The sequence below is a fragment of the Schistocerca serialis genome, chromosome 3 (assembly GCF_023864345.2).
Source record: "Schistocerca serialis cubense isolate TAMUIC-IGC-003099 chromosome 3, iqSchSeri2.2, whole genome shotgun sequence".
Classification (NCBI taxonomy): Eukaryota; Metazoa; Arthropoda; class Insecta; order Orthoptera; family Acrididae; genus Schistocerca; species Schistocerca serialis.
This window is the reverse complement of record NC_064640.1, coordinates 80379085-80396677: the sequence shown is the minus strand read 5'-3', so window position 1 is coordinate 80396677 and position 17593 is coordinate 80379085. Positions and strand designations below refer to the sequence as shown.

Here is a 17593-nt window from a genome sequence, read left to right as displayed (position 1 = left end):
AGCACTAGGGTGGAGAACACAGAGGGACATTCTCTAAAACCTAAATAGAAGTATAAAACCCACTCTCACTGATAAAATGTAAAACTAAAGCTTCTGTGGAGGCATTGTCGCCCAACACCGAGGCCAGGGTGCTGGGAAAGTTAAAAGTCTGCTGCAGAGCGGCTAAAAGTGGGCAGTCCAGCAAGAGGTGGATGACTCACTTGGGAGCCACAGCAACACTGAGGTGGGTCCTCGCAACGGAGTAGGTAACCATGCGTTAGCCACGTATGGCCAATGCAGAGCTGGCAGAGGACAACTGATTCCGTGCGAGAGGCCTGCATGGAAGACTTCCACACATTCATAGTCTCCTTAATGACACACAGTTTGTTGTGCATGGTGTTAAGCCATTCCATCCCCTAAAGGCGGAAAATCCTGCGGTGTAAAATAGTATGCAGGTCAGCTTCAGAGATGCCTATCTCCAGAAGCTGTTTCCGCATTGCCTGTTTGGCCAGCCTGTCGGCAAGTTCGCTGCTGGGGATTCCAACGTGTCCTGGGGTCCACACAAACACCACTGAACGGCGGGACAGTTCCAGGACGTAGGTGGACTCCTGAATGGACGCCACCAGAGGGTGGCGAGGGTAGCACTAGTCAATAACTTGTAGGCTGCTCAATGAGTCGGTACACAGAAGAAATGACTCGCCAGGGCATGAGTGGATGTACTCAAGAGCAAACTGGCAGGAAGTGCTGCTCAATATGTCTTCCATGAACAAACGCAAAGCCTACATGACCATCAGCCATTCAGCCATCTGTGTAAACCACTACAGAGTCCCTGAACACGTCAAGAATCGAGAGGAAGTGACAGCGGAGAGGGGCGGGGTTAACGAAGTCTTTAGGGCCACGGAAAGGTCCAGACAAAGCTGTGGCCGAGGCGTACACCATGAAGGCGTACATGGACGGACCCCAAGTAGAGGTGGTAAAGGGAAGGACTTCAGTTCGGAGAGAAGGGACCACATGTGAACCGCAATCGTTAGCCCTGATCTCGGCCGTCGATGCATTAGATGGACTGCCGCATGTGGGAAAAGGAGATGGTAATTCGGATGCTCAGGGGCACTATGAATGTGTGCTGCGTAACTGGCGAGCAGTTGTGCATGTCTGATCTGCAGTGGAGGGACACCAGCCTCCACCAGTACTGGTCACCGGCCTCGTCCTAAAAGCTCCTGTCACTAATCATACCCCACAGTGGTGCACAGGGTCGAGTAAATGCAATAAATGCAATGCTGAAGGTGCTGCCGAACCATAAACCACACTCCCATAGTCAATTCGGGTTCGGGATTGGACAAGGGCTCTGTAGGGCTGCAGCAGCGTACAGCGATATGCACCCCAATTGGTGTTGCTCAGGCAATGGAGGGCATTGCGGTGCTGCCAGCACTTCTGCTTAAGCTGACGAAATTGAGGGAGCCAAGACAATTGAATGTCAAAAACCAGTCCTAGGAATTGATATGTCTCCAATACAGTGAGTGGATGATCATTAAGGTACGACGCCAACAGAAGTGCAGAAGTGCACGACTTTGCAGCTGGAAACTGGAAGCCGTGGGCTAGAGCCCATGACTGCGCCTTTTGGATGGCTTCCTGGAGGCCACGCTCAGCAACAACAGTACTGGAGCAGCGGTACGAAATGCAGAAGTCGTCTGTATACAGAGAAGGTGAAACAGAGGACCTGAAAGCTGCTGCTAGACTGTTAATGGCCACTAAAAAGAGAGAAACACTCAATACAGAGCCCTGCAGGATATGGATATGGATGGAACTATGGGAGTCACCAACTTGGACACAGAATGTATGGAGTGACAGGTAGTTTTGGAAAAAAAAAATTGGGAGTGGTCCCCGGAGACCCCACTGATACAATGTGGCAAGGATATGATCACCAAGTCATGTCATATGCTTTACATAAGTCAAAATAGATGGCAATCAGGTGTTGCCGTCTGGAAAAGGCTGTTCGGATGACAGACTCGATGGACACAAGATTATCAGTGGTAGAGCGAACCTGGCGGAAGCCGCCCTGACATGGAGCCAGCAAGCCACGTGACTCCAGGACCCAACTCAACCGCCAACATACGATACGTTCCAGCAGCTAACAAAAAACGTTTGTGAGGCTGATGGGCCGATAGCTATCCACATCAAGCACATTTTTACTGGGTTTGAGCACCGGAATGATGGTGCCCTCCCACCATTGCGATGGAAAGATGCCATCGCACCAGAGCCTGTTGAAGATGTCACTTGTAGTCAGATGAGAGATGTTTAATCATCTGGCTGTGGATGCAATCAGGCCCAGGAGCTGTGTCGGGGCAATGTGCAAGGGCACTGAGGAGCTCCCACTGTGTAAATGGCGCGTTGTAGGATTCACTGTGGCATGTACTGGAAGAAAGGACTTTTCCTTCTAGTCGCTGTTTGACGGTGCGAACGGCTGGGTGGTAATTCTCCAACACAGAGGCCCCGGCAAAATGGCCCGCCAAAGTGGCCTGGGAATCACATTTGTGTCAGTACATAGCTCGCCACGGATAGCTGTTGGGGCCTGGTGCCCGAGAAGAGATTTGATCTTTGCCCAGACTTGGGAAGGTGACATGTGGCACCCAATGGTGGAGACTTATTTCTCCCAACGCTCCTCCTTCCATTGTTTGATAAGGTAGCGAATACGGGCACGGAGCCATTTTAAAGGCTATGAGGTGCTCCTGGGAAGGGTGCCGCTTATGCCGCTGTAGAGCTCGCCGACGCTCCTTAATTGCTTCAGCGACCACCAAGGGACTGCCTTACGCCTTGGGCACCCTGAAGAGCGATGGATCACGTTTTCTGCCACAGAAACAATTGTACTAGTCACCTGCTCAATCATCACATTGATGTTACCATGTGGGGGAGATTCAGCAGTGACAGCAGAGGTTAAAGTTCCCCAGTCTGCCTTGTTCAAAGCCCATCTGGGCAGGCATCCGTGTGCCTGACGCTGGGTCAGTGACGGGAAGATGGGGAATTGGTCACTACCACACAGGTTGTCATGTGCTCTCCAGTGGATAGATGGGAGAAGTCCTGGGCTGCAAATTGATAAATCAATGACCGAGTAACTACCATGAGCCACACCGTAATGTGTGGTGACCCCAGCATTTAAGAGGGAGGGGTCGAAAGTTTCGACAGTAAAATTTGAACATCTCTGCCTCGGCCAGTATACATGGTACCACTCCACAAGCGGTTATGGGCAGTAAAATCTCCCAGAAGTCGGAAAGGTTTAGGGAGTTGATCAATCAGTGCAGCTAATACATTCAGGGGTACTGCACCATCTGGAAGAATATATACATTGCAGACAGTTATCTCCTGCGTAGTCCTTATTCTGACAGCCACAGCTTCAAGAGGGGTTTGAAGGGGCACATGTTCACTACAGTCTGATTTTAGGACATAAATGCAAACTGCACCTGATACTCTATTATAGTCGCTACGGTTCCTGTAATATCCCTTATAGTCGCGGAGGGCAGGGGTTCGCATTGCTGGGAACCAGGTTTCCTGGAGGGCAATGCAGATAGCAGGTGTAAAGCTTACCAGTTGCCTTAGCTCAGACACGCGGTGGAAAAAACCACCACAATTCCACTGGAGGATGACATCGTGAGACTGGGAAGGCATGGAACATTCAACGAGGCAGTTTACGCCTCAGAGTCACCTGCTGCCACCGATTTATTGCCTGAGCAGTCTGTGTCCATTGCGTCTGAGGGTCTGGCGAGATCTAGGTCATCAGCAAACGCCAAAATCTCCACCCCATCCTCAGCCGCAAAGTTTGTAGGGACCCTTTCCTAGCAAGAGAAGCCAAAGAAGACTTACGCTTCTCTGGCTTAGAAGTGGGGACAGACATTGTCGATGGTTGGGGGATGTTGCTCCCGAAGTAGGTGGTGCAGGAGCAACAGGGAGGGAAATGCCCCCCTCCACCATCAAGGGGGCAGGTGTAGTCTTCTGGCTCTGAGAGGTGACCTGGGTTGGAGGAGTTGATGGTGCCAGAACTGTTGTAGCGGTGGCATAAGACAATGTCATATGCACAGGATGCAGGCGTTCAAATTTTCTCTTAGCCTCAGTGTAGGTCAGTCTGTCCAGGGTCTTGTACTCCATGATTTTCCTTCCTTTCTGGAGAATCCTGCAGTCAGGTGAGCAAGGCAAATGGTGCTCTACACAGTTGACACAGATGGGAGGCGGGGCACATGGGGTATTGGGATGTGATGGACATTTGAAATCTCAACATGTGATGCTGGAAGTACAGCACGAAGACGTGGCTGAACTTCCAGCACTTAAACCACCACATCAGGGAGAGGGATACAGGGCTTTACATCACAGCGGTAGACAATAACTTTGACCTTCTCGGGCAATGTATCACCCTCGAAGGCCAAGATGAAGGCACCGGTGGCAACCTGATTATCCTTTGGACCTCGGTAGACACGTTGGACAAAATGTACACCTTGCCGCTCTAAATTTGTGTGCAGCTCATCGTCGGACAGCAAAAGAAGGTCTCTGTGAAATATGATACCCTAGACCATATTTAAACTTTTATGGGGTGTGATGGTTACAGAAACATCCCGCAGCTTGTCACAAGCGAGTAACTCCCATGACGTGGCAGAGGATGCCATGTTGATCAAGACTGACCCAGATCTCATTTTGGACAAACCCTCCACTTCCCCAAACTTGTCCTCTAAATACCAGGGCGAATAATATCCGCTGCCATACTTAGCCTGACGTTCCTTCCATGGTGTGGCCAGAGAGGGGAATGATTTGGGCTCGTACTTCTGTGCATTGAATTGAGCTCATGATCGTTTAGAGACTGCTTGGTGTTCAACCACCAGCAAGAGCTGATGAACTATGCTTCATTGCGTGCCATCCACCCTGATGCCACCCACTCCGACCAGGGGCCCTCCCCACAGGTGCCACCAAGCCCCAGCAAAGGCCACTTGGCAGGAAGGCCATTGCCAGGAATCCAAATGCCCCAGGGGGATGGGCATCTACCCCTTGACATACATGAGGAGTTAAAGGCGCAGGCATCAGCAGAGCAATTCATGTGTGGTCAGGGGGCTGCAGCCAACAGGGTACATGGTGGCTCCACCACAACAGACTGGCTATCGTGCTGGATATCAGGTGCAAAGAAGTCCATGGTCATTGTCAACGCAGAAATCGACACTGCATAGTGCATGGTGGAAAACGCACCCAGGAAGATGTCCTCACCCAAGAGATGGAGAATGGGCATGACTGCAATGCGACGACGAGGAAGTGGGCTAAAAATCTCAATGCACGATGGACACGATGCACCTTGTAAGGTGTCCTTCCCTAATTGGCTCGCTCTTCATGAAAATTTTGAAAAATGGAGGTCAAACACTACAGGGGACCATCACATAAAGGCCGAAACATGTGAAACTCCTTTTAGTCGCCTTGTACGACAGGCAGGAATACCTCGGGCCTATTCTAACCCCCAGACCCGCAGGGGGTCATTTCAGGTAAAATCTTTCTTTCAACAAAATGGGGTTCAGGTATTAGAGTGGCCTGGAAACAGCCCTGCTCTCAATCCTATTGAGAACTGCTGGAAGGTTATGGGAAATGCTATCACCAAAAAGAAGACACGGAATAAAAGGGAGCTGTTCGAGGCCCTTGTGCATGTGTGGTTTCATGAACTGAGTGAGGAGTACATTAAAAAGTTAATTCTTTCAATGCCTTCATGATGCCAAGCAGTGATTAAGGCGCATGGTGGAGCAACAAAGTATGAAATGCAACTGTGTGTCCATATGATCCAATACAAACACTAAAATCCATCAGTGTTATGTTACAACATTAATATGCAGTGTTTCTTTCAATATTAGTATTCATATTTCAGAATAGTAAACAGAATAGTTGGCATATCCACTTTCACTCATTTTTTCAAGAAAGTGTTAAATTATAAAAAACAAACATTTTATAGAAAAAAATTAAGAATAAAAACAAATTGACAAAAATTATTGTGTATATTAATTTCTGACAGAAATCAAGAGAAATCAGGCAAATTTAGCTCAGTTATTAAATGACTGTAAAAAAATTGTTAATTGTAAGAGGTGATGCAATAAATATTTCCACCACCGTATGTATTTAAAAAATGAGATTAAAAATTAGCTTGGTGCTTTCCTAAGAGTGTTTTCACTCCTTCCAAACTATGTACCTTAAGACCAGATGTTGATTAGATTCAAAGAAATCTATAAGCAAATTTATACTAAATAAATTAGTAAGAGACAGAACTGATCCCCCATGGCACACAAAACACGTCAGAAAACTGTTGCAGAAGCAATAAAAAGAACATGCCGGATTTAAAAGAACGCATAATCTCTAAGACTACTGATGTTTTACAGAATCTTGAAATTTAGTGAGTACTTCAATGCGAGATGCTTTTAATAGCTTTCACAACGAAACTCTGTCTTGAAATCTGGCAGAAAACCCAAAGAGGTTCTGGACATATGTAATGATTTCCAGATATAAGACTGTCTTGCCGCAAGAGAGCAAAGGTAATGTTACCAAAGATAGTGTCACTATAGCTAAGTTACTAAACATGTTATTCCTAATCTGTATGAAACAGTTAGGGGGCAATCTGAGCAGACCTCAGATTGTTTTTAGATGATGCTGTCATTTAGCATCTAGTGAAGTCATCAGAAGGTCAAAACCAACTGCAAAACGACTTAGGCATTATACCTGTGTAGTGCGAAATGTGGCAACTGACTCTTAAATAATGAAAAGTGTGAGGCCTCCACAGTTTCCCCCCTTCCTCTATTCTGCTGCCCCTTCTTAATCCACTCCTCAAGCCATTAGACAACCTTCCACAACCCTTTTCGTTCTCACCACCTTCTTTCTCCGTTCACCCACTCCACCCAATGTAACCCCTTATCCCAGTCTATCTGTGCACTACTCCACTCGCAACTAGTCCCTGTATGCTGGACAGCGCATACAGCATAAACACGCCATCAGTCCTGCATGCTGCTCCACCTTACACGCATTACCCCTCTGACAGATATTGTTCTGCATAATTCATCCCGACACCGCCAATTGTAATTTTGTTAAAAGTAAGGAACCAGTGGATTTGTCACACTTTAGAGGTAATGGGGAGACAATTGGCTAGTACCTGTAAGATGTACAGTGCAATTTGGAGGGTCATTCAACATCATGTACATACAGAATCAATGTCAGTAGCATTTTTCATGAGCAAGCATTATGGGCATAAGGCCATACAGTGCTGCAAATCAAAATGACATGATTAGATGTAAGAATTAAGTTAATGTATTTTATTTTGTGTCTCTTGTAATTGCTGGTGTTTCAAAATGAATGTCGAGGAGGGCAAGGCTTTGGCAGAGAGAGAGAGAGAGAGAGAGAGAGAGAGAGAGAGAGAGAGAGAGAGGGGCAACGAGTATCAGAACTAGAGGCAGTTCATGTATTGTTGGAAAGGGTAGCACAATAAACACCATTTAATATGGAGTTGCATGGTCTATTATAAGCACAGTTACCATATCGAAAAATATGGTTGACAGCCCCAACTTCAATAAAAAATGCTGCAAAGGCTGGGGCCCATGGTAGCCAAGCACGAACCCACGAAAGAGTGATGGGCTTGCCATGAAGGGCAACAAAATATGGCATAGAATATCACTGACGTACCACTCTGCTGTAAGGGTGCTGCAGATCACAAAGGGATCTTACTATGATAGCAAATGGCACCTCTGACAGTTACTCCTGGTTCTCAGGCCACATGGCAAGTGACAGTTCAGCTGGTACCTCATCACTGTCTGTAGCATCTTCAGACACCTTTGCTGGTCATTGGGGCTCAGATCAAAGTGGGACTCATCGCTGAAGACAATTCTACTTCAGTCAATGAGATTCCGGGCCAAGGACATATCTGGAGGCACCCCGGACAGTGGTGGCATACTAATCGCACTCTTGCCTGCCACGCAGTTCGACAACCAGGAGTGATGGTCTGGAGTGCCATTTCTTTTCATAGTAGGACCCCTCTGGCACTGATTAGCTGCACTACTGTTTTTTATTGTCACATAAGTGAAGATTTACATTTAGGAACTATCTGGAACTTTGAATTTCTGTTTCTGTGTGACTTCTGTCGCACATTTTTGCTTATATACTTCTGACAGAACTGAACTTGCACTAGTAGTGAACTAATGAAAGTATCAGAGGTTACTTTTTTGTGTAGTGAAATAAATGTAATACATCTTATAAAATTCTTTTAGTTTCACATACTTTAGTTTTTTTATTTGCTGCACTTTACTTGACCATGAGTGGAAACTGTGGGAGTTGTAGGAAAGTAACTGGTAGGATGCACTGTGGAAGCTGTAGCAAGTGCTTTCACTGGGCGGATATGTTGTGGGAAGAACTCTGGGGAGGTCACTGAGGCCCTCACCTGGAATTGCCAAATATGCAGCAAGAATAGGTTAATAGAGGAGCAGAAAAGGAAGATTTGTGCCCTTCAGACGAAACGTAGAAGAGCTAGTGAGGATGAAGGAAGGCAGATATGAGGCAAATGGTTGGGAACTGGCAGTTGGTACGAAGGCTAGCAGGAGGAGGACACAGTCTGACAGCTTTGTTGTGTCTACTACCAACAGGTTCCAGCTACCAGAGTTTAGGGGAGTGGAGTCTCAATATGGTGTAGGAGTAAGAAATTTGCATGGACTCTGCTCATGAGTAGGAAGGACAGAAAGAACACAAATATTAGGAAGAAGAGGGCGCTCCTGTGAGGCAGCAGTCATGTCAGAAATGCAGGCTCTCAATTACAGGTGAAGTTACAGGATGAGTATCACATTACCAGGATTTTCAAGCCAAGTGATGGGCTACATCAGGTAACTGGGGACTTGGGGCCTTTGTGTAAGGATTTTACACAGGGGGATCCAGTAGTGACAGAAAGTGTGGCAAGCAACATATTGGATACGGACAGGACATGCAACATAGGTGACCTGACTAATGTAGCTTCCCTAACTGGTGACATCAATGTGAGCAAAGTTAAGCAGTTCCGACACTATGCTCAGCCTCGAGCAGTTCCAGCACCATGGTCAGCCTCATCTTGACAGCGCTGTATTGAAGTGGAGCTAGAGATGGCACGGGTCGATGCTGAGGACATACAACATAGGTGACCTGACTAATGTAGCTTCCCTAACTGGTGACATCAATGTGAGCAAAGTTAAGCAGTTCCGACACCGTGCTCAGCCTCGAGCAGTTCCAGCACCATGGTCAGCCTCATCTTGACAGCGCTGTATTGAAGTGGAGCTAGAGATGGCACGGGTCGATGCTGACCGGGTGCAAAATGAACGGGTGCCAGTCAGATGTATTTGGAGGAAGGGTTACTCTGGACATGGTCTGCACCTCAACAAGACTGGGAGAGGAAAGTTGATGCAGTTAATAAGTGAAAGCATAGCAGGTGAGTGTGGGGACACATGATCAATTACCTGTTGTCATAGGCAGGGGAAACAGGCCTTTTTAGAGTAAACCAAGGCATCAGGCTCCCCTCCCTTAAAAGCATCTCAACCAGTTTGAAGATTTCTCAATCATGTGCACAGAAGATAGAATGCATCACACACCATTTAAATTTGCTCAGAGTTATCTGTTATTCATCAAAACATGCAGTCCTTTAAAAGTAAAGTATACCAGTTTGAAGCTGAATTTCAGTCTTCGAACAGATCAGTGGTATGCTCTAAGAGCACTGGTGTACAGATTATGAATTACAGTATATAGTGCTAATGTTATATGAATGTGCAAGTTTCTACTGTAACACCTTACAAATGGTGGGACCATGTATTTATATCAGAGATGGAACATATTTTAAAGCTGGAGATGACATGATCACAATTGGTGTAAACATTTTGAATTGGCAACCATTGAATTAACAAAGCTAGACATCTATAAAAAGTTATTTATTTATATATGTGTGTGTGTGTGTGTGTGTGTGTGTGTGTGTGTGTGTGTGTGTGTGTGTGTGTGTGCGCGCACGCTTGTGTGTGCTACTCATGTAGTGATGGTATATACACTTTCGTTAACAAAATTAACTGACACCCTGGAAACAGTCTCAACACCCAAAACTAGCATAATAATATGTGGAGACATGAATATTAACAGAAGTGTTGAGAATGAAATTAAATATAGGCGACTAAATTGATCAGCATTCTGAGCGCTTTTGGTGTGGCACAAATTGTAAACACAGCTACTATGGTACCAAATGTCAGCATCAGTCTTAGACCATGTACTTACAGTTACACACAGAGAAAACTATAAAGTATTTATATGAGATCCTTGCCTTTCTGATCACTGCTGGTATATAATAAAGCTAAAGATAGGCTTGGTAAAAGCCACAAAACTGCACGCCTACAAAAGGATGTTCTCAGAACACAAAATACATACTTTTTCTAGGAAAAAGAAAACCGGGATGAAGTACATATACAAAACAATGTAGATACTAAGTTCTCTAGATTCTACACATTGTTTGGATTAATTTTTGAGGGGAGATTTCCAAAAGTAGCCACTTCTACAACAGCAGCTGAGGAAAATAAATGGATAACTTTGGGTATTAGAAGCTCTTCGTAGGCACCTAATATTTAACAGTTCTTTACAGGTATAAAAAAATGTACACGAGGGTACTTCTTGCTGCATAAAATCATTCAAAGGCCAAATAATATATAACGCAGAAAATATAAGCAGAGTAATGCAGGATCACATAAAAGAAGAAAGTGGGAAAAGTTGCCAAGTCTAATAACATACAAATGAAATAGAATAATAGAAAATCCCCAAGAACCGGCAAATTTCATAAATGACTATTTCTCTAGTGCTGCAGAGAAGTTGTGGCAAAATTTTCCTAAAACACATGTAGCATCCACAATGACTTACACATCAAGCATGATGGTGGTGATGATTGCCACAACAGAGTTTGAAGCCAGGACGATAATACAGAAATTAAAAAATAAGAAGTCAGCAGGTGTAGATGAGGTTCCAGTCTCTTTTCTAAAGTAGTAGAGGTTGAAAATACCGCTTCAGTTGTACCTAGCAAATCGCGCCTAGTACATGTCCACCATGATGCTCGGGGGCCACAGCACAGTTGCAACACCTGAGGATGGGCATATGGAAGCCCAAAACCGGTTGTGATCATAAAAGAAATTTACAACTGAAGTGGTATAATGCTCAGTTGCAGATGTTCATCCAACAGGATACATGCAAGCCCCATTAAGAAACAATGAGTCCTTCAGTCCAGGTAGTTTTCCAGAGTAAAGTATGCACTAGTTGTGCCCTTACTAATGAAAAGTAAAGTGGAAAGTATTGAAAACTACAAGCCAGTTTCACTATTATCCACATTCTCAAAAATACCTGAATCATTAACAAGAGATAGACTAATGAATTACATGAATAAATATTATCTTTTTAACAAACCACAGTTTGGTTTCCACAGAGGGAGAAGTACAATATCGGCCACTGCAGAGTTTACAAAAGTAGTACTTGATGGCCTTGAGGGGGATTTCTGCATAACCGGCATATTCTTTGGCTCATCAAAGGCTTTCCACACTGTTTACTATAAAGAACTACTAACAAAGCTAAAAGTACTAGTTGTATGAGGAATAGTGAACAAGTGGATTCAGTCTTACCCAAAAACAGGGTGCAAAAAGCAGAGAGAATCCGCACACACATATGCTGATGAGCAGTTTTTAGTAAAACAAGTGATGGGCAAGGAACATTAACATAGTGTATTGGGTCAAATTCTGTTCATGTTATATAACAGTGACTTTCGAGACAGTATCAGCTACAGAGAAAAAGTTCTCTTTGATGATGACACCAACATCATAGTCACTGATGACAGAGAAAGCAAATGAAACTCAATGATGTTTACAGTTGGGCATAAAGAGGCAAAACAACTGTCACATTAAGTGTAGATGATAAACTGATAGATCATGTAATAATGACAGTTTTCAGGGTGGAATATTTATTGTCAATTGCCATAGAATGAACACACAAAGATGATGGCAAAAAGAATGTCTACAGCATGTTTTGCTCTCAGGATTCTCCCATCAGTTTGTATCAGCCAATGTCTGCTTGTGATATACACTCATTTCTTACTATGAGAGTCTTTTCTCAGTATTGAAGGCACAAAACATGGATACAGTTTTTAAATTGCAGAAAAGGGCCATAAGAATAACAACTAGTAGTAGTCAGTCTCATTGTAACTATTACAATCTGGGTATCCTTACTACACCATGTCATTACACCAATCACTCTGCTGTGCATATCAGGCAATCATTAATAGTTCTATACATAATCTTGGAACAATGGCCAGTTTGGACTTACATTATCCACGTAAAAACATACAAAAACCCTACAAGGTGTTTACTGTCACGGAATAAAATTTTATGGTAAACTGCCCTATTTTTCAGGTGGACAGAGAGAAGGTCAAGAAGACAAACATGGAGCATAGCTGAATGTTTGTGACACTGAAGCTAAGTTTTAAAAAAAAAAAAAAAAAAAAAAAAAAAAAAAAAAAAAAAAAAAGAAAACTGGAGTTAGTGTAACGGGTATAGAAGTACCTTCATGTCTCAGAAGTCATCAGTGGTTGTCAGATTGTGCAGCAACGAAGAGCACAACTATTTTTCATAATATAAGTTACCTGGAGCAAACTGTGTGTAAGTCAAAGCATATTGTATAACATGAATGAACTGATTGAGGCAGTGCAGTTGTTAGGACACTGACCTCATTTTCGAGAGGATCGAGTTCACACTGTCTGGCCATCCTGATTTGGGTTTAACTAAATCACTTCAAACAAATGCTGGGATGGTTCCTTCATCAAGACCATGGCTGACCACCTATTCTATCCCCACAGAGCTTACTTATGTATTCCATTTACATCTGTATTTTGAGCTATTAATTTTCATTGTGTTACCATGAATATTCCTGTTTTATTGTAGAATTTTTTTGACATATCCTAAGATTACTGCTGACATTGGCAAGAATTGTGAAAAGTACATACCATAAACTATGAAGGATGGTGCCCCCATTTAAAATCCAAATGATTAAAATTGTTCAGAGAGTCATTTTAGCTTTTCCTTTTCTTTTTAAACTGTTATTCGTAGCTTATAGTAATGTCCTTCATTTTGTTCATGCACTTCTTAGTTCAGTGTATTAGTTACATTGGGGCATCAAATATCAACATTTTATAACTACTTTTATTTAATTATGGTTGCCTAGACAAACTGAACTGCAGTGTAGGTGATGTTAAAATGGGATCATTTGGCTTTGTATCAGTGAAGTCAACAAATGTGATACAATAGGAAGCTATTTGATGCAATGAAAGTTTGAAAGTTATGAAGAAAGAACGACCTACAGTGTAGCTTGAGGCCAAGGTGGGGGGGGGGGGGGGGGGGGAGCAGAGTGCTGGTCACTGGCCAGCCTAGATTAATGTGATTGATTCAGCTCATAACTATTTTTATAAGATTTTTTAAAAATTGTAATACATGTTTATGTTTGGCTTTGTTTGTGTGTATTGAAATTGGTGGTGGTGGTGCAAGTTTTCATTAATTTATTGTTTTCTTGCCAGTGTTTGGTATATGGGTTTTATTGTTGTTAGTAGGTGTTGCAGATATTGGTTACATTATGTTAGTGATATTTGTTATGTGAGTGAGTTTTCATTTGTTGTAATATGTACTTTATTTTATACAAGTACAGGTAGTGAAGGTCTGGTTTAACAGATTTGAGAATTTGAGTGTCTTGGGTTTTGGTACTAGGGGCTGCCATGTATGTCAAACAAGAATCGCAGTATTGGGCTTTGGAGTTATGCATGGGTTTATGGTATCGTGTGTTTCGTATGGGTTATATAAGTCAAGTGAAGTTTGCGGTACCAGATTTTCAAGTTATGTGTGGGTTCTTAGTGCAGAGGGCTTCGTTTGAGCTATGTACATTAAACGAAATTAACGATGCAGAGATTTTCGTTTCTGCATTTTTTTGGTTGTGCTGAACATTGAAAATCCTGTGTACTTAATTGTTGGGTTAATATTCATTTCAGAAAGGTGTTGTTGTTATAGTGGTATGTTTAGCTTGTCCCTGCCCAAAACTCCCTACTTCCCGCAGCTGTCCCGTTAGCTTCATTTTACTGCTGGAACTAACTGTTTCACGTGTTATCTGTGTTTGTTCGCTGGTGAAATGAGTGCCATCATGGTTGCCATGTTGTATACGCTTGAGACACAGGGTAGTCCACCATCTCGATGACATCACACATCAGAGCACAGATGGGGAATCGCAACTTTCAGTAATGACACCTCTCATACAACTTTACATTATCATTTCAGCTTTATATGATTTGCGATAAGCTTTTTTTATTTGTTATAGAATTCGTTTTGTTAACGTATCTGACTACGGCCACTGTTTGTTCAAATACATTCACACTGATATTTACGGCATAATTTGACAACTGTTTGTATCTACCTAGAAAACATGGCAGTTTCACTTTCATAAATACTTACAATCAGATGCTGGCTCTATCGGTTCTATTCCCTTCACCACCACTGTAGGGGCGTCCCTCCCGCGGCTCGCATGCAGCTAAAATCAGTGTGGTTCGAGAAGTGAGCACCTATGTCACTACTGGTGATAAATTTAATATTTTCAACTTTAAACTCCCGCAGCACGATGCTCTTCCTTCTTCTCTCATTAATTTATCCCAATCCCATTCTGCCCCAATTTTTTTTCTTTTGCTCAGTGGCTACTGTTGGTGTTATGTATATTATGTGCAGTCCAAAAACATTCATCTTCCTCCAGTGTGGTCCAGGTAAGCTAAAAGGTTGGTGCACCACTGCACCGCAGTGAGCTTTGGCAACAATACTGTGCTTAATACTTATGTATGGCACTTTCCGTGACCTCAGGTTTGTTTTTATTTTGAGGATCCATTCAACTTCCACAAATAGTTACAGAATGAAACAATGACTAAGGTTGAGCCCCACATGGTTAAACCAGTTGCAACACAACTCTTGTGCGGCAGGTGCTCCAGGCGTTACTAAACATTGGCTATTTTGTCTGAAAATCCATTGGTCAGATTTATATGCAATAAATCAGACACACGGAGAGGCAGGGGAGAGGCGCTGCATTACACTCCAAAACGCAACATTCCAACGTCTGACAGCCAATCAACAGAACAAACAAAACACTTGACCGCACCCTAGCTATATATTTTAAAAAATCCATGGATTTGTCACATACACCCGTACCTCGATTATATATAATTCTGGTGAAATGGAATAACTAGACGATCGTAAGTAGCGCTGGGCTGAACGGTGACAACTTTCGTCCATATCCAAACATGTTTATCTTTATGCTCAGCACTCAAGCTGTTGGTACTTGCCGTTCTAGATATACTAACAATTCATGCCAATTTAGAAATATAACTATACAACAGTGATTCCTGTATTTTTATCAATAAAATGGCCCATCGCTCTCCGGTCAAAATAATCTAGTGGCAGTTAGACAAGTTGCAAATATACAGTAACAGATCAGTTAAAATTTAATTACAGAATAATGACAGTAGACACCCCTCACACCTATGGATTACATACATAGCCCGAAACATCGTCTGAGCACAGCAGTTCAAATCAAGCTTTAGAATGAGTTCTCCCATACAAGCAAGTACCAGCGACGCGAATGTGTACTTTGATATCAGACTGCAATAAAGGAGATACTGCGAAAGATTTTCACATGCATACAATTATCAGCGAATCAAATCTGTCATCCAGGTTCCCAGTTTCTAAACTCTGGCAACAACAGTGTGTTAAAATCAATTAATCTTCAATATAATTGAATAATTACACTGTAACAGAAACTAATACTACACGATACTAACGGCTCACCTTATTTTACGATCTATCATCACGAACAGAATAGGATCACTTCCCTCCTCTACCGTAAACTCAGCTTCAGCTTCAGCTTCAGCTTCTACTTCTGCTCCTGTTGTTGTTGTTGTTGTCGCTGCTGCTACTCAACTTACAGAAGCGTCTCGCGGGCCCCGAGGAATCATGACGTCAGTCGTCTCTCATGCTAGGCAATATCGCTGGTAGTTTTCGAACCGTCTTTCAACCAAGGCATTATTTGCTGATACGTTGCGTAAAAAGGAGGGTTTGAATACGTGTTTTGTTTGCGATAAGACATTTCAGTTACGACAAACTTTATATGCACACATAAGGAAAGTGCATGATATAGAACCGAATACTGATGGTACAGTGAAATGCCCACAGGACGATTGTAGTTTTTCGTTTAACGGTTTGGCTAAGTTGAGAGCACATGTACAGGAAAAGCACATGGTTCCAACAGAGAAAGAAAATCTTATATTTCAGTCAATGGACGGTAAGTATCATCGTATAATAATTTTATGATGTACAAGAAAAGTAAAATGTCTAGCGAAATTTCGATCCTTGTGCCTGTAGTATTCAGATGTAATGTTGAACTGATTTGTTGATCAGAAATTGTGTAGTAACTGCATTCTAAGTTTAGTATCGCTCAAATAGTGTTCAGTAACATGTTCATACAGACATGAAAACTTCTGAGGTTCAAAGTTACATCACTGGCCGTAGTAAGTCTTTTTGCCAGTAAAATAGGTATGGATTGCGCGACAGAAAGCAGATTTGTGAGTAGTGTAATATTTCTTTGTAATGGGTGTTTCTGACTTTCTGATGTGGAAGTCAAGAGAAGGAAGAAAGCAGTAGCTTTGTAACACACGGTGGTGCTAACCCTATGAAAGGTGCCACTAAGACCATTTACATGTGTCATAGATCTGGGGTATTCAAATCCCAATCAAAAGATCAGAGGCAGCCTAAGTCGCAAGGCAGTAACAAAATGGGAGGTCATTGCACTGCTGCCATAGAGGTTAGCCAAGATACAAATGGTATTTGTAATGTTGTTTATTTCAAAACACATTTTGGACATAAAAAGAATATAGGGTTTCTACAACTCCCTAGATCTGAAAGGGAAGTCATTGCTGGTAAGTGTTACCTTAACCGTATAATAGATGCAACAGTATTAAATAGTGCTTTTATACAGATTTATTTAATATTAGTTATAACTTTTTTAATAATTTAAGGCTATTCGAGTAGGTTGACTTGCTGTATGGAATCTGCATTTAAGTCAGGACAGTGTGTTGTATTATTTACAGAAAGGGTATTTGTATCAGATTGTGTGCATAGTTTGACCAGAAATTGTGCATAACATATGCAACAAATTTGCTGGTGGAAACATAGCAGACTGATGTGTATCACATTGATTGGCATTGCTGGTTATGAGGTTCTTACATGGGGAATGTAGATAGTGACTCTTAAAGAATAAATTAACTAAAGTGTGTTCATAATATGTTCTTGGGGCTGTGGGTAGTTCTAGTTTGGTGTAATTATAACTATGTTTATTTTTATGGAGAGGTCCTCCCTGCCCGCCATATGTAATGCTTTCCAAAGTACATTCCTTGGAATAGTATCATAAGTGTTATCTAAATCTATGAAAATTTCTTTTAGCTGGTGTCAATTCTCATTTTTTACAATGTTATAGTGTGAAAATGTGGTAAAGTCTTAAAATTAGGTTTAGCCCTGTCGTT

At 42.7% G+C, this 17593-nt stretch overlaps 1 protein-coding gene across 2 annotated transcripts in view; it reads right to left on the bottom strand.

The window, feature by feature from the left end:
* Positions 1-16048, bottom strand: part of LOC126469741 (caspase activity and apoptosis inhibitor 1-like) — a 212904-nt gene extending 196856 nt beyond the window's left edge. Inside the window, exon 1 of one of the 2 annotated variants that reach the window (XM_050096951.1) lies at positions 15864-16048. The gene's annotated coding sequence lies outside the window, so the exon portion shown is untranslated. The remainder of the gene's footprint in view (positions 1-15863) is intronic. The other variant, XM_050096950.1, reaches the window with a different exon arrangement.
* Positions 16049-17593: the final 1545 nt, after the last annotated feature.